At 36.0% G+C, this 24,048-nt stretch overlaps 1 non-coding gene across 1 annotated transcript; it reads left to right on the forward strand.

Moving 5' to 3' along the window:
* The first annotated feature begins 607 nt into the window (after positions 1–607).
* LOC145127956 (small nucleolar RNA R71) lies at positions 608–714 on the forward strand. Its single transcript, XR_013716560.1, has one exon. It is a non-coding gene; the product is annotated as a small nucleolar RNA R71 (small nucleolar RNA).
* The last annotated feature ends 23,334 nt before the right edge of the window (positions 715–24,048 follow it).

The following is a 24,048-nucleotide window of genomic DNA, read 5'->3' on the forward strand; positions in this document are numbered from 1 at the left end:
CATTTTCATGTGTTCCTTTAGCACTGCATCGGTATCATCATGCCTTTTCTCGGAAGCTTCCATAAATCGGGTCAAAATGTTTTCCAAATCTACTTTCTTCTCGGTTGGTGGTTGCTCTTTTTGGTAGAAGCCTCGGCATGTCTGCTTGAATTTCTCCTCCTTCTACTTCTTATACTCATTGTATGGTAACCACTCCTTCTTTGGTTTTCTCCAATCTTCATCATACTTATCCCCACTTTAGTAGCAAACTTGAGCCTTCTTGTTCCCATATTCATCCAAGTGGCAATCTCTAGTCAATTGTGGACCATTGCATTTCTCACAACCAACTCTAATTGCATGAATTGATTGGTCCATTTGGGTCAATCTCCGGTCCATATTGTTCAACATCGCCATCATAGCAGCCATCTCTTCAGAATGTGCACCCCCACTTCCTTTTACTCCATCTTGTCGTGGATTGTGGTACACACGAGAGTGCTTCATGAATTCTTCAACCAACACCTTGATCTGATTTGGAGTCTTCTTCATAAGTGGTCCTTGAGAATCAAGGAGTTGTCGTGTCATGACATTTACCCCGTCATAGAATATAGACACCTCTTGTTGTATGTTCAGGTCATGTTGAGGACAATTCCTTAGCAACCCTTTGTAGCGCTCCCATGCCTCGTAAAGTGACTCCCCTGGCTGTTGCTCAAAATTGGCTATCGCTTTTTTGAGTTTAGCTATCTTGGATGGTGGGCAAAATTGGTGTAAAAATTGTTCGCGCATCTGAGCCCAAACTCAATCTCGGGTTCGCTCGTATACAGCCCAAACTCAATCTCGGATTCGTATTCAGATTCGGTTGGGATAGGTTTCTGATCTAAGCCTTCTATCTTGCTCTTGTCCTTTGAAGATGAACTCGACTATCCCGTTTTCTTTCCGGACTTCTTTGTAAAGACAGATTTGAGATCTTGGAAAGGTTTTTTCTTTGGTGTTTGGTTCACTTATGCACTCTTATCCGTTTTCTTGTGAAGGGCTGACTCTGGATCTTCAAGTGGTGGCACCAAAGGTGTGTTGGAACCTCTGGTCATGAACTTCTACAATAAAACAAAAATAAAAACGTAAAACTGAACCAAAACTAACTAAAAATAGCCTACTGAATGGTCACCACGACGTGGTAAAGATCACTACCTCGTGTTGTCGCAAAAAATTTAACAGAAAAGAAAAACGAAGAAAACGCAAAATCTACTGAACTCACGTCGTGAGCTTAAGGCTCACGTCGTGAGTTAGGTATTGGAACAAAAAAAAAAATTAAGCTGAAAAAGTAACTTTTTGCATGTTTTACCCCATAAAAAGGATTGGTTAATCTAAAGCAAATAAATCAACTAACAATTAAGCATTTCCCCGACAACGGCGCCAAAAACTTGATGCATGCAAATAACTACACCTAATTTTATATTTATAACCTAAATAACTTAACTAACTAAATTGCACCTAGGTAGTGTACCTAGTCAAATTATAGAATAGTCGGGTAAGTCGGGTGTCGATCACAAGGAACAGTTTTGACTAATTAATCTATCTACGTCTAAATTAACCTAATTACTAACAAAGAAAGGGGATTTATCTAATTTTGAAAGTTTAGATGAACTTAATTCTTTAACAAAAATTCAATCAGTAAACAAAACACTTCTGTTAGTTCGAATCTGCTTTCCCTCAATGGTTTATAGATTAGCTATGACAATTACTGTTGGTTACCAATTAAGATAGTATTAGCAATTTAGTTCTAAATCTACTAACTTTAATTAATTCATGTAAATCCATGTATGGTCACACAATAGCTAACACATAATCAATTATTAAATGGAATTGGAGCTATGTAAGATTGATTTGACAAACACACTTATGATCATAATATGAGTTCTCTAGCACAGCCTAATTTTAATAACTCAATTGCTTATCTAAGATTGGTTTGATCTTAGCTCTAATAATCTAGTGTTCACTGAATTATTAGGTATTCAAATTCATGCAGATTCATATTCACTAACTACACAGAACAAGAATTTAAAGCAATCAAATATCAAATCAAACATGCTAGGTTCAATCAATCAAACACAAGTCATAACCAACAAGTAAAGTCAAATCTAAAGTATTAACACCATGAGTTCCAACTTCATCTAGCTAACAGAAGCATCTAGATTTAGCTCGACATACTAGCAAACAAACTCAAATAACTCATACTAAAAAACATAATTAAAGTGTACCAAATTATTAAGCTAATATGAACTCTTCTTCTCCTTTGGTGTTGAAAACCAATTCCAGACCACTTCTTCTTCTGCAATTCGTCTCCAGGAACTCTCTCAATCAGCCAAAAGTCCCCCAAATCGTAATGATCAAGCAATATATATAGTTTCTGATTTTTCCATTCTCACGATGTGAGCAAATATGTCTCACGTCGTGAGCACGTAATTATCCGTGTTTGATAAGGATTCTTCCTCCCGATGCCCATCTTCTCGAATACTCCAACTCACGTCGTGAGCCTTCAATTCTCACGTCGTGAGTACGCGTTTTTGCTGGATTTTTATTCTTCTTTTCTTCAAGCCTCCAAAGTTCCATGTTCTGACGTTTTTAGTCCCTTTTCATCAAAATGTCTTCTATTCGGCTGCAAAATACAATTTAACCTTATAAGTATCATTATTCTATGCAAATAACCAAAATATTAATAAAAATGTACTTAAATATTGCCTAAAAACATGTATAAATATGGCAATATCAAAATACCCTACACTTATTCTTTGCTTGCCCTCAAGCAAATCTAATTTTTATTTTTAAACTCAAACCTTCATCACCAACATCAAATAGAACAATCCAACTCAAGCTCATCCATTATGCCAAGACCTCAACGCGTGCATTTGTGTCTAAAAATTTCCTAAGGACCCCCCCCCCCCAAGAATGACTTCGAGGGTGAATTCTGATTCTAGTGGGGGAGAATTGTAACATCCCGACTCCCAGGTATAAATTTAAATCATTTTATATTACTTTTGACAAGACAACTCGACGATTTGGAGGCCCCAACTCGTCGAGTAGAGATTGAGATACCCGCGTGGTTTTTAGAGTCAATTCGACGAGTTGGAGGACCCAACTCGACGAGTAGGACCTGAGCGTGAAAACCCTAATTTTTAGGGTTTGCACCCTATTTAAAGGACCTTAAATCCTTTACCACGCCTCCCTCATCACCTTAACACCCTGAGCGAAACCCTAATCAAGTTATTATTATTTGTGTGTGTGAGAGAGAGAGAGAGAGAGGCTAAGAGAGTGTGTTTTAGTGCATTCTTTGAAGGATCTTGAGGAGAAAAAGGCTTGGAACGAGAAGGAGTCCTTGGATCTATCATTCTTTCAGTGTTAGCAATCATTTAGAGGTAAAAAGCTATTACCTTGACCACTTGTTTGTTAGATCTCTCCATTAGGGAGTTTATGGCCATTTCTACCTTCTTTTGAGTCATTTAGTTATTTGAGCATGACTTGAAGATGAGGCTTCAGATCTGGACAATATTAGGTCCCTTAGGCCTAAAGATTCAAGCTTTATCAAGCTTCGGCCAACTTCCATGCCTTAAACCGTTTTGTTGAGCCTTGGTTTGGCAAACTTAGCCCTAGATGCCATGCATGGACGTATAGATTGCAGCTTTACATGGTATTTCAGCCTTTGGAGGCTAGATCTAGAGTTTGGGACTTGAGTCTTGCTTAAAGACGTCTGAATGAGAGAATGGCTTGAAGGAACTCGACGAGTTGGTGAGCCAACTCGACGAGTTGGTTAGGTTTTTCCCATATAGTCTGGACGCGCTACGAACTCGGCGAGTTGGAGAGACAACTCAACGAGTTGAGTTGGATTTTCCCGATTTTTCAGAGAAACGAAGGAACTCGACGAGTCGCATAGATGCACTTGATGAGTTGGGTCAACATGGACTGTTGAATCGAGTGTTAACTTCCGATTGGATTTAAGGGTTTGGTCAAGTATGGACTTAGGAGACCATGGAGGGGTAAAATGGTCTTTCACCCTTTCCGAGGAAAAGGAGTTAGCTTAACATCTTGGAGTTGTTATTATAAATTGTTAATTAGAGATGATTATGATATATGTAGGCGGAGTCTAGACCTACCATTGAGTACAAGACATTCTTGTTCAGCCTACGAGGTGAGTCTTCTCACTATACTTACCTGAGTGGTAATTACTGTGCGACCGGAGGGTCTTATCTGTGTTATTGACTGGAGGGTCTTATATGCTTATACTGAGTTATGTGATATCATGCATTTTGTCTTTGTGATTTATGTTGTATATGTTGGATTAATGTCTAAGTCCATAACTATAATTGGTAAGACTTGACCCGACCCGGCATGGTCCATTTGGGTTGCATGGCATCATGCATTTGGATAGACTATAATGAGAGAAATAACACTTAAGGTTGGTTAATATATTATAAGTTCTAATATATTAATAAGGTTATTTAATTAGTATTGATCAAGAATTAATTTGGAATTAATTAAGTGATCAAAAGGAGACTAATTAAATATATGGGTTGATTGTGTAAATCATTCATTCTTATATATGTGGGCTTGTGATCCAAGATTCCTTATGTTGGACTAAGTCCATGGGGTGACCCATGGATACTCCATGGAGGTTAAAATCCATGGAGCATAAGGAATAGGTAAAGCTATGAGTTACATGGTGTAACCCTAATAGCCACCATATAAAAGAATCCCATGGCTCAAGAAATCGTGCACTAATGTGTGTGTGTGAGGGCTAGACGATTTCAAGGAGTGTTCAAGTTTCTCTCAAGTTATTCCAAGTGTATTTGGTGTTGTGTGAACCATTTGAGGTGTCACACTTGGGGCACTAGGCACTCAAGCTTCATGAAGACATTCTACATCAAAGAGGTATGTATTCTATCTTGTTATATTTATTATTTTGTATGCTAGATTAGGATAATACCTTGGATGTTCATAATTGTATGTATAATAGAGAAAACATAGATCCAAGGTATTTAGGGTTGCATGTACACTTAGGAGTGTTAGAATGCTCATAACCCAACAGTGGTATCAGAGCCAGGTTTGTTTTCTTGTTATACTTGCAAAAGTAGCTGAAAAATCGAGTTAGATGCATATATTCGATTGTTTTGGCTGAAATTGGACTAGGAACATTACCCTAAGATGTTTTTGGACTTATAAACTTGTTTTTGATGTGGTAATGTTCATGCTAATCCAATTTCTAAGATAATTGTCATAATTTCAAGATTTGTATTAGTTTGTATGTTCATGCTAATTTCTTGAAGATTGATGATTTGAATTATCTTGTTCTTATGAGGTTCTTAGATTAATAGAAAAGTTGTGTGAAATAGTTGTTTTCAATCCATTTTAATCTAAGAGTTGATTCCAAAGTGTGTTTTTGTAACTTGTCCTCAAGTTATATGAAAAGTCACATTTAAGAATCATAAAACTCATAAAAGTTGGCAAAGGTTACAAAATGAAGAGTCTAGTTCTAATTAAATGGTTTTATGACTCCATAACTTGTCCTCAAGTTATGGAGGTTCAAGAGTCTCTTCATTAAATTAAAAAAAAGTGTAACCTTAATTAGTTCCATAAGTTATAATAAAAAAAGTTATTTTTTTATTAATTAGTTTAAAGTCTTCCATAACTTGTCCTCAAGTTATGGAACTTGAAGAGTTTTTTTTTTTAATTAAAACTACTTTAAACTCATAAGTTATGGAATTAATTAGTTTTGAATAGTTTCAAAACTTGCCCTCAAGTTTTGGAATTTGAAAAGTTTTCACTTATGAATACTTTAATTCCAAGTTAGCCCTTAGAATTTTAAAAGTTAAAATTCAACCCTTATACTTTATAATATTATAAGTTAATAATATTTATATATATGTATAAGAGTAAAGTCAGTCTTACCGTTAGTAGGCCTCATTCACGAAGCCGGTCTATAAGGGGGGTATAAGGTTACTGCCTATAAAATGGCAGTTTAATGGGTGTCCACTCTCACCCACCGCTTCCTTGACTGGTGGAGGGTCGTTAGCCGAACGGGTAGGACAAGGACTATAATTCTCCTTTCATTAAAAGTATTAATGATAAATACTAAGTAACTAAACTCTTATTAATACCCAATCTTAGTTACTTAGGAAAATGTGACTTTGGTGCTAACCCATGAAATTACACTTTGCACTTTGCTTAAGTCGTTAGTGGAGCGTGTGTGGTTAACCGGCACACTAACCTGGACTTAACAAGGTAGGCAAAGGGTAACTTAATATTTATCATAGTATCGGTGGAGCGTGTGTGGTTAACCGGCACACTGATTAAGGGGTAAATATTAAGGGTACCAAGTATATTTGCATGGTTATTCACACCTTGTTTTGTGATCCTCGGCATCCCAGTCACAAAACCTGAAGGGCACACTCGAGATTGAAACATGCCTTTGAACAGTTCAATGAATCTCAAAGATCTAGGACTTTCAAATCCAATTAAAACCTAATAAATTATTTCGTTTTTCATGGTGGAAGTTGGTGAATCGCATTCACCTACCTTCAAATATTTTATAGCTTGGATTACGGCATCCCTCTTCTAAGTTATAAAATAGTTTGTTGGGTCCTAGCCTTAATATTTCATATTGGGTGTCATATTAAGGACTTTAAATCAACTATCTTGAATATCTCCCAAAAAGATGTCTGGTCTAGACATTTATGATCTTCCCAAATCTCTTGAAACACGCTTTCCTAAATGAAGATGATGTCCCATGGATATCATACTTCTTTCACCTCCTCCAATTATTCTCCCTAACCCACAAGTTCCTAAAAAGTTTAAGGTCACTCAAGCCCTATTGGCAAGGCAAGGTCTAGGTGTGATCACATCTTGGAGATGTAGTCACATATTGACAAGCCAGGAGAGTTGGGTGTCAAAGTCTTGAGAAAGTTGGTGGCTCAACTACTTTCTAAGTCACATAGTGAGTTCTTTTGGGAATCCTATGAAACAGACTAAGACAAGACCCTTAATGATCTTATCTATTTGCTAAGATCAACTTCCTAAAGCGCTATGGACATTGACAATGATGACATTGGATATCCAGTAAAGCTCTCTCTTCCCAATGGAAAGGGATCGGCCATAGTCAACTCGGTTGACCCAATGGTAAAGAGAGAGGCGAAGTCTGAGATAGTCCCATTATCAAGGGTCCATAGGTAACTATTGCCAAAGGAAGGGGCATTGGTTACGAAGCTGCCAAATTTACCTAAGGATGTTAAAATCAATAAGTTTGGCTCTACTTCAGGTAGAGTCCATTGTCTAACTCTATTAAGTACATGCTGATGCTGATCGCGAAGATGGATTTCAATCGCATGGTTTGGTGATCAGAATTTTGGGCTATTACTTAAGAGTTATGATATTTATATTGCTTAGGAATAGATAACAACAAGGTTTTCATATGGATTGTAAGGATAAGTTTTTCCGCAAAGTTTTAAAATAAAAGAAAAAGGTTTTGATTTTATTTATTTTAAGTATCCTTACAATGACATTTGTGAAAAGTTGTTGCTTATAAGATTCCATTGATAGCAATATTGGAAAAATGGATTTGATTCTTTCGGTTGTGGTAGTGTCTAATATTACCAAATAAGGAAAGATTCTCATCACCCAAGGTTCAATTGGACCGAAACTTGGAATCATGCAAGTTGTATAGTATGATGAATGAGAACTTTCAGCTTGGAAAATTAAGACTAATTCCTTATGTGAATAAGGAAAGGACTAAGGGATCGAGTACACATTCTTGTGCACTGGTCAAGTCCACCACAAAAGATCAAGAAGACTATTCGTCATGATTTACTTAAGTTCAGTAAATATGGTTATACTTATAAGTTTAAGTATAAGTCTGTAGCATTGGAGAAGTTTCAATGTGAGACAGAACGAATAAGAAGAATCAAAGTATGGCAGAAAGATAAAAGTTTCTCAAATCTGAAAAGATGGGAGAGTACTTTAGTATCATGTTTATGATCATCTTAATGATTAAGATACCATATCACAATTGGTCCTCTAAAGTCATCTTAGTGCATTCTTATGACTAAGAAGAGGAGTCATGAATTGTTGAAATGGTTAAATCAAAAAGATGAGTCATACTTCGTTCCAAAACAATTCTTAGAGTCATACTCCAAGATTGTAACTTGAGTGACATATCTTAAAGAGGGTTTGTTAACACTAGTCAAATGTAAGAGTAAAAGGTTATCTACTCTTGTACATTTGAAATTGGTAAGTTGTGATGTTTTGGATAAAACAGAGACCAACTTAGGCCAATTGTGTAAAGTGTTAGTCTTGATAAAGAATCCGCACTATCTCTTGAATATTTGACAAGGGAGTCTTATATGTCAAGAGGACAGTGGGAGTCTTAAAGCTCTTGAAAGTTTCAAGACTTAATCAAGAATAAAACCTAAAGTCCTTCACTAGCACACAACTTGAGGTTTATAACCTATCGTGTTGAAATTTTTGTGCCTATTCAAGTTGGCTTTGCATAGGAGTTCTGAGAGTTCTCAATTGGTTGCACAACTACTTGGAAGCAATGGCAGGCACCTGAGCTGCCAAATGGCAAGAATTTAAGATTGCACAAGTTTAATCAATATGAGTTTGGATTTGTCACTAACCTTGTCTTGTGATTATGGTTTTGACAAATTCACATGGATAAGAACACATACACTATTAAATCTAAGTGTCATAAGGTTTCTCTCCGATTCATGAAAATGATGATGAGGAAACACTTTCACTAAGTAGATTTTAGCTAGATAGCAATTGTGATATTTGCATTCTCAAAGTCGTTAGTGGAGCGTGTGTGGTTTACCGGCACACTAACATGGACTTGTGAGAAGTGGCAAAGGTCTAAACAATTGAGACTATGATTCCGGCATCCCTTTTCATAGTTCTAAAATTGTTTAGACACACATGTGAGCTATCTAAGAGAGGTGTATGATTTTGATAAAGTTTTATCAAAACAATCTAGTATCAGAAATCTGAACTTTGGTAAGAAAGTCAGCTGATTTCTGAGTACATGTCAAAGCTAGTGGGAGCATAAGTGTTATGCTAATAATCATCATGTTAGTGGGAGCATGATAATTACGACAAAGGTTGCAAGTTAGCAATGTTAATTATAGAAAACAAAAGTTTCAATTCGTGAGGTTGCAGGGGTTGAAAAAAGTTGTTTTGCTATAATTAAGGGAGAGGAAATTATACTTCATTTCAATTCTAAAAGCTTATATTGAGATTTTAATCGTATTTAATCAAGGATATATATATGAATTTCATATTGGAATGGCTCAACATAAGGAAATTCTATATATGGGTCCATTATTTGCGTTCTAAAATTCGATTATGATTACGACATCCCTTTTCATAATCTGAATTTTGAGAACTTGGCGAATTGAAATGGAAATATTATAGCAAAAGACTGGTTTAGTCTTTATGTGAGACATCATGAATCGTGTCCCATATGCTTCGGATATAGGATCGATTACATGTGCTATATTCATCCTTTCTAAAATTTTCCAAATGCTTGGGGCATTATGAAGGGAAAAGGTCTAGAATTGGATATGACTAAAATGATTAAGCAATTGTCGAGGACAATCTAAGGTTTACCAAAGATTGGTTGCTCAAGGACAGTTGGAAGTATAATGTTAATTCTGGAAGGACCATATTGACATAATCTGTAAGGAGGCAACTCTTGTTCAGAAGTGATAGTCAAAATGGAATATGGAAATGTTTCAAAGTTAGAAATTATTCAATCTGTGTAAGATTAGGAAACTTAATGAAAGAAGGATGTTTCCAAGGAGCTGATCTCCTTTGGAATGCTCTGTAATGATTGTTGTCAAGTCTTTCTGACTTCGTGCATAATCATTAAGAGGATCAATGCATATAAGTTTAGAATCTAACAGATTTCAGTAAATGGCATGAATTTGGAATTCTTGCATTTGCAGTAAGGATTTGGGACTGTGAAAAGAGGATCATTGGAGTGATGTTCAATTGATCTATTTTACAAAGTAAAGATCATAGACAAACATAGTATGCATACTTGGTGTATGGCATGACTAGTGTTTAGAAAACATAGTGTACATGCTTGGAGCATGGGACAACTATTGTTTTAAATTCAAGTATAAAGTTGATAAAACCGAAACAATGAATAATGAGTAATCAGTATGGTGATAAATAAAAGTGTTTATTTATATTCATAGGGTTTGATACCATATTTGATTCATTTATTCTTGTGTTTCACTTTGCATGTTTTGACTTCCAGAATAACTAAGTCGCTCTTCCTGAATGATTAAGTTATTCAAACCATCCACAGTCGGTCATATGTTGGAAGTAGATATGAATCAAGACTGTCATGGGTTGGTTTGTAGAGGTCCAAGTTGGTGGACAAAGTGGTGCTACAATACTCATGAGTGCTCATAAGTTCTGAGTATTGGATTCAACCCGCGCTCATTTAAATCACTTCATGGATTTTATCACGAGTGATCATGAGACGATAATATCTTATATTCTTCAAACCTAGAGATATGAGTTGTTACTATGAGTTGGTTATACATTGATTGCACGAAAACGCATTGGTAACTCGATGTTATAAAACGTGCCTTTGTGTATGATTCAACAAGTAGTAGAACAAGCCATATGAGTCGAAGTTTATCCATTCCTTTTACCTTCGGGATAAAAGCGATATCTGTGGGCCCCTCGATGATTTAAAGATGATACATGTGAGTGCTTGGCCAAGCCAGGACTGATTTGATTTGTTCAATCAGTCAGTCATCATGAATCGGAAATCGGGAAACAACAAATGGACAGAGAGAATGATTGATAATCCATGTCTCAGTCCATATGATATCTAGCATGGAGGAATATATGATCCCTTATCTAATGGACAAGTCATTGACAAAGGTCAGAGTTCATCGACAAGGTCAGAGTTCGACAGAAGCTTTTGAGAGCTACGATTGCTGATCGGTTCCTGAAGTCATACGCAATAATAGTTTTAGACTTATCCAAGTGGGAGACTGTTGGATTAATGTCTAAGTCCATAACTATAATTGGTAAGACTTGACCCGACCCGGCATGGTCCATTTGGGTTGCATGGCATCATACATTTGGATAGACTATAATGAGAGAAATAACACTTAAGGTTGGTTAATATATTATAAGTTCTAATATATTAATAAGGTTATTTAATTAGTATTGATCAAGAATTAATTTGGAATTAATTAAGTGATCAAAAGGAGACTAATTAAATATATGGGTTGATTGTGTAAATCATTCATTCTTATATATGTGGGCTTGTGATCCAAGATTCCTTATGTTGGACTAAGTCCATGGGGTGACCCATGGATACTCCATGGAGGTTAAAATCCATGGAGCATAAGGAATGGGTAAAGTTATGAGTTACATGGTGTAACCCTAATAGCCACCATATAAAAGAATCCCATGGCTCAAGAAATCATGCACTAATGTGTGTGTGTGAGGGCTAGACGATTTCAAGGAGTGTTCAAGTTTCTCTCAAGTTATTCCAAGTGTATTTGGTGTTGTGTGAACCATTTGAGGTGTCACACTTAGGGCACTAGGCACTCAAGCTTCATGAAGACATTCTACATCAAAGAGGTATGTATTCTATCTTGTTATATTTATTATTTTGTATGCTAGATTAGGATAATACCTTGGATGTTCATAATTGTATGTATAATAGAGAAAACATATATCCAAGGTATTTAGGGTTGCATGTACACTTAGGAGTGTTAGAATGCTCATAACCCAACAGTATATTATTTTTGTGCCTTATTGAGTTAGGACCGGAGGGTCCAAACCGAGCTGTGAGACCGGAGGGTCTTCACTGAGATATCGGACTGGAGGGTCCGACCCGAGCTGTGAGACCGGAGGGTCTTCACTGAGACACATGAGCTCAGGGTCCTTATCGAGATATAGCCATGAGAGGCTATTTATTTGTGCATGGTATTTTGGGGAACTCACTAAGTTTCGTGCTTACAGTGTTGTGTGAAATGTGTTTCAGGTACCTTTCAAGATCGCGGGAAGGCGCCGACATTATTGTACACACCAACTAGAGATTATGTTTTGAGGATTCTGGGATATTGTCAAACATTTTGCTGTCTTGTGTTTTGAACAACTTATAAATGTTATCTTGAGAAATGTGAAACTGTGTTTTGGAAGGTTTTAAAAATGAAAAATTTATTTGAAAATTTAGAGTGTTACATTATGAGATATATTGAACATTGTTGGGAACATTCCTAATCTTAATGCAAGTTTTCAATCTAATTCAAAGAGCTTGTTTAGGTTAGATTAGTGAAACTAGGTTTACTTCAAAGAGCTTAATTTGATCAAACATTTTGGTGAACGGAAAATGCTAGAGCTTGTTAGTGTTTTCAATTACCATCTTAGATAGATTATGAATTAACTTTATCGTGTGATTGAAATGCATGACACATGAGTTTACTACGGTATCATAAACATTTTATTATCAAATTACAAAATCTTTAATTGCATGTGTTTAGTTTTAGTTTCCGAAAATACAAACACCCCCCCCCCCCCAATTTTGTGACTTTAATACCTTACGCAAACAGGTACAAGCATTTGTCCCGTGCCTTTGTGGATCGACCTTGCTTACCTTGTATCACATTTTAGTGGAAAGTAACAGTGTTTTTGGAGTTCACTTTGTACACATATTATTTTTTGGGTTTGACATCCAAACATTTATTTATATGATTTTATGTATTATCAGAGTAATTTAATAATTTTAATTATATTTCATATATTAAATGGGCATGTTGATTTATATAAAGCGAAATTTAAAAAAGTAAAATACAATTAAAAGTAACTGATATAATGAAAATTATTAAGCTACTCTAATAATATATAAAATCATATAAATGAAACTTTTAAAATTGTAAGCTTACCTCAAAACATATTCGAAAAACCTTCAATCAACACAAATGAAGCTTTTCTAATCTTTCTTTATATTCAGTTTTTCCTAATTTTTGTATGCGATTTGTGTGTATTACTCAATCTTGAACGTGATTCACCAAACATCAATGTTTTGCTTGGAACATCTTTATAGTTCTTCTTTGTCAATAAAAACATTTTGATTGCAGGAAAGTGAAGAATTGTCATCAACTTTCTATGGTTGAATGGTGTCAAAGGAAGAAAGAAGAGTCAAAAAACGGATACGAGTTTTTATGTTTGAGCAGAGAAGACGGGTGTAAGTTTTTTTCTTTGGAGTTAAATGTATATTTTTGCGATATTTTTATTTATATAATCAACCATCCGATTTTCTTATTTATTTGATTGTAGTTTTCTGTTTTGATTATGTTTAGTTTTTATTATTTTTTGGTTGGGTTATCCTTAACAACATACTTACAAGACAATATTTAAAAGATAACATTATATTTAACATTAGATATGTAATCATGATTGACTTATCGTGATATGCTATTCATATGAAAGTGTTTTTTGTATCATACTACGACAAGAACTACATACGAGATTTAAGAATATATATATATATATATATATATATATATATATATATATATATATATATGATTTGTTTAATGCATGTATACATCTGTGTATGGTATAAAATTAAAATTAAATATTTTTGTAGTTTAAGAATTGAAAGGATTAAAATGTTGCATCAAAATCTATTATTTAGATGAGAAAGTATAATAATAATAATAATAATAATAATAATAATAAAGGTATATTTTCAAACACCATATTCATTTGAAACTCCCACTACAACTCAAAAGTTTTTTAATTTATGTATATTTATTACTTACAACTCAAGAGTTTTTAATTTATGGTTATTAATTAGTAATATCTAATGACTTTTTATATTCATTTCATTTATAACTTTGTAACCTTGTAGCTTATTTATCTCAAAAGCAATGTTGTCAAAATCGCGATCTTAATCGTAGGACCGTACGATCCTACGATCCTAGGTATGAAAAACGAGTCGGATCGTATTTGGGGTATGATCGCATGTAGGATTGTAGGATCGAGATCCGATCCTTTCCTACATTCCCTTAATTTTTTTTTGTGTGAAAATGAAAATAAAATGAATTCACCACGTTATGTCTTTTACCCTTTACTATTTTACCTTTTATCATTTCGTGTTGTGAGTTATGATTAATGTTTTGAAAATTTTATAGCATTTGAACGGAAAACTGAATATTTGAGATATTTTTCATGTTTTAAAATTATAAACTAAAATTATGTTTTATTTTGTGGGATCTTAGGATCCCGATCCCGATCTTGTAAACCCAAAAACGAACCTACGTAGGATCCCAATCTCGATAACTTTGCTCAAGAGTTAAATAAGTTTTTTAATACATACGTTATAATATATATTTTAGTGTTTTTATGTTATTAAAAATTATACATGTTTATTTTTCATACTTTTTGTTATTTGTTATATATGTATCTGTATCGTCCCTTTTTCACAACAAAAATTTTTCATTTTATTTAAGTAGAGCTTCCCATTTATAAATCCATCTTGAAGAAAACCGTTTATTCGAAATACATATATTGAAATCAGAGTAATATTAAAGCGCAAAATCTTTATTGTTGCTGATGAATGTGTACAGTCACGCCTTCGCCTTCTCATGACGACCAATGATACTTGAAACAATAAACAACTGAGTAAGCACAAAGCGTAGTGAGTTTCCCCCAAAATACCCCATATGATAAACATACAAGCATGCATCGGGTCCACTCAGCCATCGGGCTGGAATACCCAGGGTTTGTTGGCCTACCGCCTCAACCCAACCATTCTTCCTGAGCCTCCGTGCCTACGGCTTACATCCGACCCACACCGAGTATCTTGGCCTACAACACAAAGTAGGACCGCCTCAACCCACTACTACCATATGTCGACATATAAACAATCAGTATCAAGTAGACACATAATATAGGCAAACAACAATCATATAGCTCACTACCGCCTACTAGTCCTCACACCACACACTTTCCTACTACCAGTTATCCTCCATGAAATGCGTAACCATAAGTAACTAGAGGTGAGATAGCCACCCGAACAAATGATCATACTCTAGAGCCACAACCAAACAAGGAACATGCAAGAAAGCCTAGATCAAGAGTTCTCAGGCTATCCTACATGACCACATACAGTCCCTAGGGCACTCCACTAGATGATAACTAGCAAGTACATGTAAACACATAGATCTACAGATCACTACCGTATAGCAACATCCTATATACCAGGATACAAATCTAACATATCACTACAGTATAGAACATCCTATATGCCAGGATATAGATCTAACATATCACTACAACATAGCAACATACTAAATACCAACAATCCAAGGAATGAATAACCGTATATACTTAGAGGTGAGATAGACACCCGGATAGGTGATCCTACTCTGGAACCACAACCAAACAATGAGCAAGTAAAAGAGCCTAGATCAAGAGTCTCAGTCTATCCTACATGACCATATACAGTCCCTATGTCATTCTTCTCCTAAAGATAACAAAAACTAGTGGGCCGACATGGGTGCCTTCGACCCACGGGTACTATGAGGCAAAACTCACCTGAATCGAAGAACCTTGAAAGACTGCGATATGCTCCCTTCTGCACTGCTTGCTCCCGCGAATCTACTAACACCAGAACCAGATAAAATCTTAACCAATAGCCCACAATCCTCAAGTTTGACCCAAGGTCAAACTTGGTCAAAAAGTAAACGGTCAACAGAAGTCAACAAAAGTCAAAGTCCAAGTCAGTTGAGTACGCCCACCGTACTCAACGTAGGCCCAACGCACTCATCCTGATCCCACTCCTTCATTAAGCACTTAATCCCTTAATCACTTTTCATCCAAACTCAAATCTAGCCTCAAAACATTGTCTTAAGTCATAAAGTTTCCACCTTTATGACTTTTCCATGGCTAGGGAAGGTCCAAAATCTAAAACCCTAACTTATTAATCCATTAAGACATCACAACTCTTGCATGGAAGGGATAGAAGGACCAAGATCAAATTTTTATGATTCCTAATAACTCCATAATGGATAAAGTTTCCAACTTTATCCATTAGAATGGTCCCAACAAACAACATCTAGTCTTTAAGTCTCAAAGGGACCAAAAGTGCATCTTTTTCAACTTAATCCATTAAGTCCAAGCCTCCAACCTTCAAATCTGAATCAATATAATGTTTAGATGGATAAAGTTTCCAACTTTATCGATAACAAGGTCACAAACTTTCAAGGTTTAAAATTTATGCACTTAAACTGACCAAAAACTCATAACACCCAAAACTAGCTAGATCTAACAATTTCATCATCAAGATTCAAACTCTATACCTCCAGAAGAAAGATCAAGGTGAAAAAGGTCTGGATTTACAAGCTTCAATGCAACCAACGCTTCTTCAATGAGTTCCTTGTTCTCTAAGGTGCACCAAGAACACTCCAAAGCACTTAAAAACACATTACTTTTGCTCATAAGGCTCAAAGTAGGGTTAGGGTTTCAATAGAGGGTGTTGGAGAGGTGGAGGCTGAGAATGGAATGGGTTTGGGGAAGTTAAAGAGATTAAAGAGGGCTCAACTCACGAAAGTAGGGTTTGGGCACTGATCGCGTACACCCAACGTACTTCTAGTACGCTGGGCGTACTAGGGATGCCCTGGTACGCCCAACATACTGTTGTATTAGATGTCTAAGCCCATAACTATTATTGGTATGTACTCGACCCGAGAGTAGCATGATCCATTTGGGTTGCATAACACCATGACAATTCGTTAGGATGGACTCTTGAGAGAAGGTTATATATGATTTATTAATATATTATAAGTTCTAATATATTAATATGAAATCATATGTTTTAATTAGTATTGATCAAGAATTAATTTAGTGATCAAAAGAGACTAATTAAATCTATGGGGACTAATTATGGTAATTAGTTATATTTATATGTGTTGGGCTTATGATCCATGTTGGACCAAGTTTATGTATGGACACATAGAGAGTTGGGCCACATGAACCATGGATCATAATACCCATGGGTATGGATTTGGGTTATACCCATGACCCTTGGAATCCTACATATAAATAGGTCACTCCATAGCCAAAATCGCCACTTATAGTTCTTGGAGCTCATGGAGTTGATTTTGGTATGGATGGAGATTCTCTCTCAAGAGCCACCTTTGTCCTAGGTGAGTTGTGAGCCATTTGAGGCATTCATACTTTTGGTGCTAAGCTCTTAAGGCCAAATACATCAAGACTTCAAGCTACATAAAAGGTATGTTACTCTAACTAGTATCTTGTATGGTATATAACAATTGCATGCTAGTTATAGGCTTAATACCTTGGAAACATCATTGCATGTATAATTAGTGAAAACATAGATCCAAGGTATTAAGGGTTGTATGTGCACCATAGGATGTTGTAGTATACAAAACCCAATAGTGGTATCAGAGTCATGTGTTGTTTTCAAATTATACTTGATGCTACTTGCTGAAAAAAGCTGAAAAAATCGAATTTTTTGCTGTCTGGACAGGGGACTCAACGAGTCCATTGAGGGACTCGACGAGTCCATGTGTAAACTCATCCAACTCGTCGAGTTGGTTCATGCACTCGGCGAGTTGGAGCCCCTGACAGCATATATTCGAGTTTTTTTGGTCTGTTTTGGATTAGAATCATTACCACAAAGTGTTTTTGTTCATAAAATTTGATTTTGATGTTATGGTAATGTTTATTCTCATCCAAATAAAAGATAATTGTCATAATTTCAAGATTTGTATTAGTTTATATGAATGTGCTAATTTCTTGAAGATTGATGACATGAATTATCTTGTTCTTATGAGTTAGTTTAGATTAATAGAAAAATTATGTGATAATTGTTTTCGATCCAAATTGATCTAAAAGTTGTTCATAATATGTGTTTTTGTAACTTCTCCTCAAGTTATATGAAAAGTCTCATTTATGAATTTTAAAATTCATAAAATTTCCATAAGTTATGAAAATGAAGAGTCTTATTTTTTAAATGTTTTTAAAGTCTTCCATAACTTGTCCTCAAGTTATGGAACTTGAAGAGTTTTTCATTAAACTACTTTAAACTCATAAAAAACCGGACGTGAAAGTTTCCTTTCATCCGGCTCAAGTAGGTATACCAAAAAAAGAAAAAGAAAGGAGTTCTCGCTTTCAAATTCTAGAAAAATCCAAAAAGATCTACTCCTTACTCAAGTTTCTAGTGAAGACCAAGCAAAACTTCATGGATTCCGTCTTCGTTTCGTTTCTGGGTTTATGGATTGGATTCAGTCAGCCTCACTCCTCCCTTTTTATGTTGTCGTGATGGTTACTGGCGAACGTTCCCAAAGGCGACCCTCTCGAGTTTCCGGCTGTTTTCTATAATGGTGGCTCGGAATGGCTTCAGTCAGGTCATCGATTCACCTTATTCTAAACCCGCTTCGACGTCTTCCCACAGATCTGCCTTATCGAGCCGGTGCCATTCAGGCAATGAAATAGGTTTTTTTGTTTATGGAAACCAAAAGTTTTTGAATTGTTCAAAACGTGCCCTCAAGTTTTGGAATTTGTAAAGTTACCCCCCATGTATACTTTAATTCCAACCCTTAGAATTTTAAAAGTTTAAAATTCAACCCTTATACTATTATAATATTATAGGTTTAATATTTATATATATGTATAAGAGTAAGTCGGTCTTACCGTTAGTAGGCCTCATTCACGAAGCCGGTCTATAAGGGGGTATAAGGTTACTGCCTATAAAATGACAGTTTAATGGGTGTCCACTCTCACCCACCGCTTCCTTGAATGGTGGAGGGTCGTTAGCCGAACCGGTAGGACAAGACATTAATTCTCCCTTCATTAAAAGTATAATGATAAATACTAAGTAACTAAACACTTATAAATTCCAATTCTTAGTTACTTAGGAAAATGTGAATTTGGTGCTAACCCATGAAATTGCACTTTGCACCTTGTTAAGTCATTAGTGGAGCGTGTGTGGTTAACCGACACACTAATCTGGGACTGACAATGTGTGGCAAAGGGTAGCTTGATCTTAATCATAGATCAATGGAGCATGTATGGTTAACCGACACATTGATTAGGTGGTTGTAACATTAAGTGTACCAAGTTAATTTGCATGGTTGTTCACTCCTTGTTTGTGATCCTCGGCATCCCAGTCACAAAATTGAAGGGCACAATCGAGATTTAAACATGCCATTGAATAGTTCAATGAATCTCAAAAGATCTAGGAGTTTCAATTCATTTAAAACCTAATGTTAAATTTCGTTTTTCATGGTGGAAATTGGTAAATCGTCATTTACCTACCTTCAAATATTTTGTAGCTTGGATTACGGCATCCCTCTTCCAAGTTATAAAATATTGTGTTGTGTTCTAGCCTTAATATTTCATATTGGGTGTTATATTAAGGACTTAAATGAACTAAACTTGAATTTCTCCCTCATAGATGTCTAGTTATGACAACTATGGTCTTCCTTATCCTTTAGGATAAAGCTTTCCTAATGAAGATGATATCCCAAATGGCGATCAAGGTGAAAGATTAATTCCTTTGTTGTGCATTAATGGGACTGGAAATCATACTTCACTTCCTCCACCTCCTCCAATTATTCTCCCTAACCACAAGTTCAAGGTCACTTAATCCCTATTGGCAAGCAGTGTCTATATGTACTCACATCTTGGAGATGAAGTCTCATATTGACAAGCTGGGAGAATTGGGTGTCGAAGTCTCAAGGAAGTTGGCTGTTGACTGGGTTCTTCAATCACTTCCTAAGTCATATAGCGGGTTCTTTAAAGGACTACTATGTGACAGACCACGACATGACCCTTATCGATCTTACCTATTTGCTTGTTGCTGCTGAATCAGTAATGATTTGGAGCACTGGTAAAACAAATTTGATTGGAAGATCTACTTCCCAAACTTTCATGGACATTGACAATGGAAACATTGAAAGTCCAGAAAAGTCTTCTCTTCCCAATGGAAAGGGATCGGCCATAGTCAACCCGGTTGACCAAATGGTAAAGAGAAAGGCTAAGTCTGAGATAGTCCCATGTACCATTACTAAAGAGTTCGTATGTTTTATTGCCAATGGAAGGGACATTGGTTGCGAAGCTGCCCTGTTTACCTGAAAGATCATAAGGACGGTAAAGTCAGAGTGTATGACTCTACTTCAGGTAAGTCCACTATCTAACTCCATTAAGTTCCTATTTGGAGATTCTTAATACATGATGTGACTAGGTGGCATTTTGATGTTTTGTAGAATCGAAGAAATGAAAGGGAACTTAAAAGAAGAGTAAGATGATTCTGATCGTGAATAGATGGATTTCGATCGCATGATTCGATGATCAGAATTTTGAGCTGCTGCTTAAGAGTTATGATAGATTGCTTAGGAATAGATAAGAACATAGTTTTCTTATGTATGTGCATTGTAAGGATAAGTTTTTCCGCAATTTTTTTAAAATACAATAAAATTTTTTGATTTTATTTATTTTAAGTATCCTTACAATGGCATTTGTGAAAATTGCTGTTTATATGATTCCATTGATAGCAATATTGGAATCATGCAACTTGTATTGTATGATTGGTATGTACTCGACCCGAGAGTAGCATGATCCATTTGGGTTGCATAACACCAGGACAATTCGTTAGGATGGACTCTTGAGAGAAGGTTATATATGATTTATTAATATATTATAAGTTCTAATATATTAATATGAAATCATATGTTTTAATTAGTATTGATCAAGAATTAATTTGGAATTAATTTAGTGATCAAAAGAGACTAATTAAATCTGTGGGGACTAATTATGGTAATTAGTTATATTTATATGTGTTGGTCTTATGATCCATGTTGGACCAAGTTTATGTATGGACACATAGAGAGTTGGGCCACATGAACCATTGATCATAATACCCATGGGTATGGATTTGGGTTATACCCATGACCCTTGGAATCCTACATATAAATAGGTCACTCCATAGCCAAAATCGCCACTTATAGTTCTTGGAGCTCATGGAGTTGATTTTGGTATGGATGGAGATTCTCTCTCAAGAGCCACCTTTGTCCTAGGTGAGTTGTGAGCCATTTGAGGCATTCATACTTTTGGTGCTAAGCTCTTAAGGCCAAATACATCAAGACTTCAAGCTACATAAAAGGTATGTTACTCTAACTAGTATCTTGTATGGTATATAACAATTGCATGCTAGTTATAGGCTTAATACCTTGGAAACATCATTGCATGTATAATTAGTGAAAACATAGATCTAAGGTATTAAGGGTTGTATGTGCACCATAGGATGTTGTAGTATACAAAACCCAACACATACTCCCCGTACGCCCAATGTACGCGGCTAACCCAAAAAATTATCTAACTTTAAACGGGCGTAACTTCTTCGTTCCAACTCCGTTTTCGACGTTCTTTATATCCACAAAGGTGTTGAAGAGCTCTACAATATTATATAAATATCTTGGACTAAAACTTCTCGAACAAAAATCCATATTTCATGCAAGAACCCGACCTGTGACTTTTCCCTTTATACCATTCGGCCCAAAACACAATTCAAGGGTTAAATCTCTTAACTAACATTACCTCCCTCCACAAGGACTAAACTTTGCCTCCTTAAGGCCCAAAGCCTTACACAATCGACTTCCATCCCACGACCCAAAAATGGCAGGAAACAAGATGTTACAATCCCCCCCCCTAAATTAGATTTCGTCCTCGAAATCAGCTCTCGCTTCCACTTCATGATGCAACACCTCACATTAACCAAACTAACAAAAAACCCGTAGATTTGATTGGCTCTAAACCTTCTCCGGTAAACGCTGTCATGCTAATCCCGCACATAAGTGCACCATCGCAACGAGAACCAACTGGTCACATACCAAACTAGGCCACGCTCCTACTTGGCTCTGACAGCCCCACTTAGCTATCTACCGACAACACTCAGACTTACCCTTGACTTAACTGATCCTACCAGGTCTTCGAGCCATGACTCCGATCTCCAAGCCCCAATCAAACAAGAACAAATAAGGAATCCCTCATCACATCCCTCAACCTGGACTCCTAACACCCTAGAGTCTAAAGCACAAGAACGCCTTACATTCGATGCCACAACTAAAAATAACATGAATTAAAGGGAAATCCTACAGCTGACGATGATATTGACGCGAAACCGAAAGATTCAGCTGCTACGCGAAAGTCTTGAACTTGGAGAAATCTGATTGAGAACCGAACCTTGGCACAAGGTCTTCCTGATACGAGGTTACACTCTCCCCCACTTGAAATATGTTAGAATCTGACAACTTCAAAATCCTTCGATACCCAGACTAACCTGAACTCCACCACTTGATCCCTACCACTGATATCCAAATACACAGGAGAATCTGAACCCACACAACATTCATAAATCCCAATACACATACAATCCGATTGACAAAGAGGTAGAGAGAGAGAGAGAGGTAAAAGCTAAAACAATCATTAAGTTGCAAAACTATGTACACCATATGTAGATTATATATGTATGTGATAATGACCATCTTCAAGTAAATTGCAAATCACTTATTGCTAAACCCTAAGTGTCTTTTCAATGTATGCATACCATAATGACCATCTTATATCTATTTATAAACAAGCAAGATCATCAGTCATATAGCCACATTCAAAGAGGAAAGCCACTTACAAAACCCACCACATTCCTATAATAAGAAGCCATGACAGGTACAATATGTGAGATATACGACCTCACTAAACTAAGGGTGAGCATTAGGACCTCTGGACTGGACTAGAGCTAGACATGGATCGATTTTTTAGAGTAGGTCTGATTATTGGCTCTTTGAATCATGCAAATTTGGCCCGGGTACAAAATCGGGTAGGTCCATTCTAGGTACAAGTTTGGTTCAATGAGTATTCATTTTATAGTAATAGATAAACTAACTTCGATAGGGCTTCAACGAGTTGTACCATATGTACCTAAAGTTGTACGGTCCAATGGGTACAAGAATCGAAAAACCCGCACCTAGACCCGATAAGCCTCAATAAGTCATGTGTTCATGGTCCACCAACTTATGCCAAACCGGTCCGGACCAAGAATCGGTTCTAGTTCGGTCAGACCGCTTCGGTCTAAATGCTCACCCATACATTAAAATAGTAAGGCAAGACATCTTGAAAGATTTTTAAAGAGGCAAAATGGTTATGTCCATGTAGGAGCAAACCATGCCATCGTAGGAAGATAAGGGAGAAATAATCGAAAAGGTGCGTGGATTGACTCATAGCATTCAAAAAAATGATTTCATAACTGTATATCAGTGGGAGTGGGGATAAAGTGTAGAGAAGCTTCAAGCCTTGTTCAATGTCATCAATGGGATTCATCAAAGGGTGGTGATAAAGCGCAATATGATTGACAACCCCATGACTTTATGAAAGAAGTGAAGTTTGTGTTTTGTTTAGTATCTTTCTGTCAATAACATGGATGTGTTAAGCTTGTAAGTTGTTTTGTTTTAGATCTATTTGAACAATGGATGTGTAGTATTTTTTTTTGAATCGTATGTAATATAATAAGTATTTTCTCGTTCTTGTTATGCTTCAAATATCGATTGACTATATCAAATTGATAGGAACAAAATCGATAGGAAAGATACCTAGCAATTGGTTCTTGAGTTTGCCTTCTGATTTCTGATGGGTAGAAGGAAAAATCAAATACATTCGGGATCAATGTTTCGCTTAAAAGAGGATGCCACATGAAACCTTCTTTAACGAGAGGAGAGGAGACGAGAAAAAGGGAGATGACGAAGCGTTCTTGAAGGAGAAAAGATGAGACAAGAGAAACACAAAAAACATCATGAGAGAAGATGAATGATTTTATCTTGCTTCTAGATGCCACATTAGTGCCAAATCGACCCATGTGTGAAGTGGCAACCAAGAAATCACTTGAAACCTATTCAAATGGCTAAATAGTGTAAAAATTGAAAGTTTATATAGAGACTTAATTAGAAATATAACTAAATGATGATATTTTAAAAA

Source organism: Lactuca virosa, chromosome 7 (assembly GCF_052849685.1).
Source record: "Lactuca virosa cultivar CGN04683 chromosome 7, Lactuca_virosa_CGN04683_v6, whole genome shotgun sequence".
Lineage (NCBI taxonomy): Eukaryota > Viridiplantae > Streptophyta > Magnoliopsida > Asterales > Asteraceae > Lactuca > Lactuca virosa.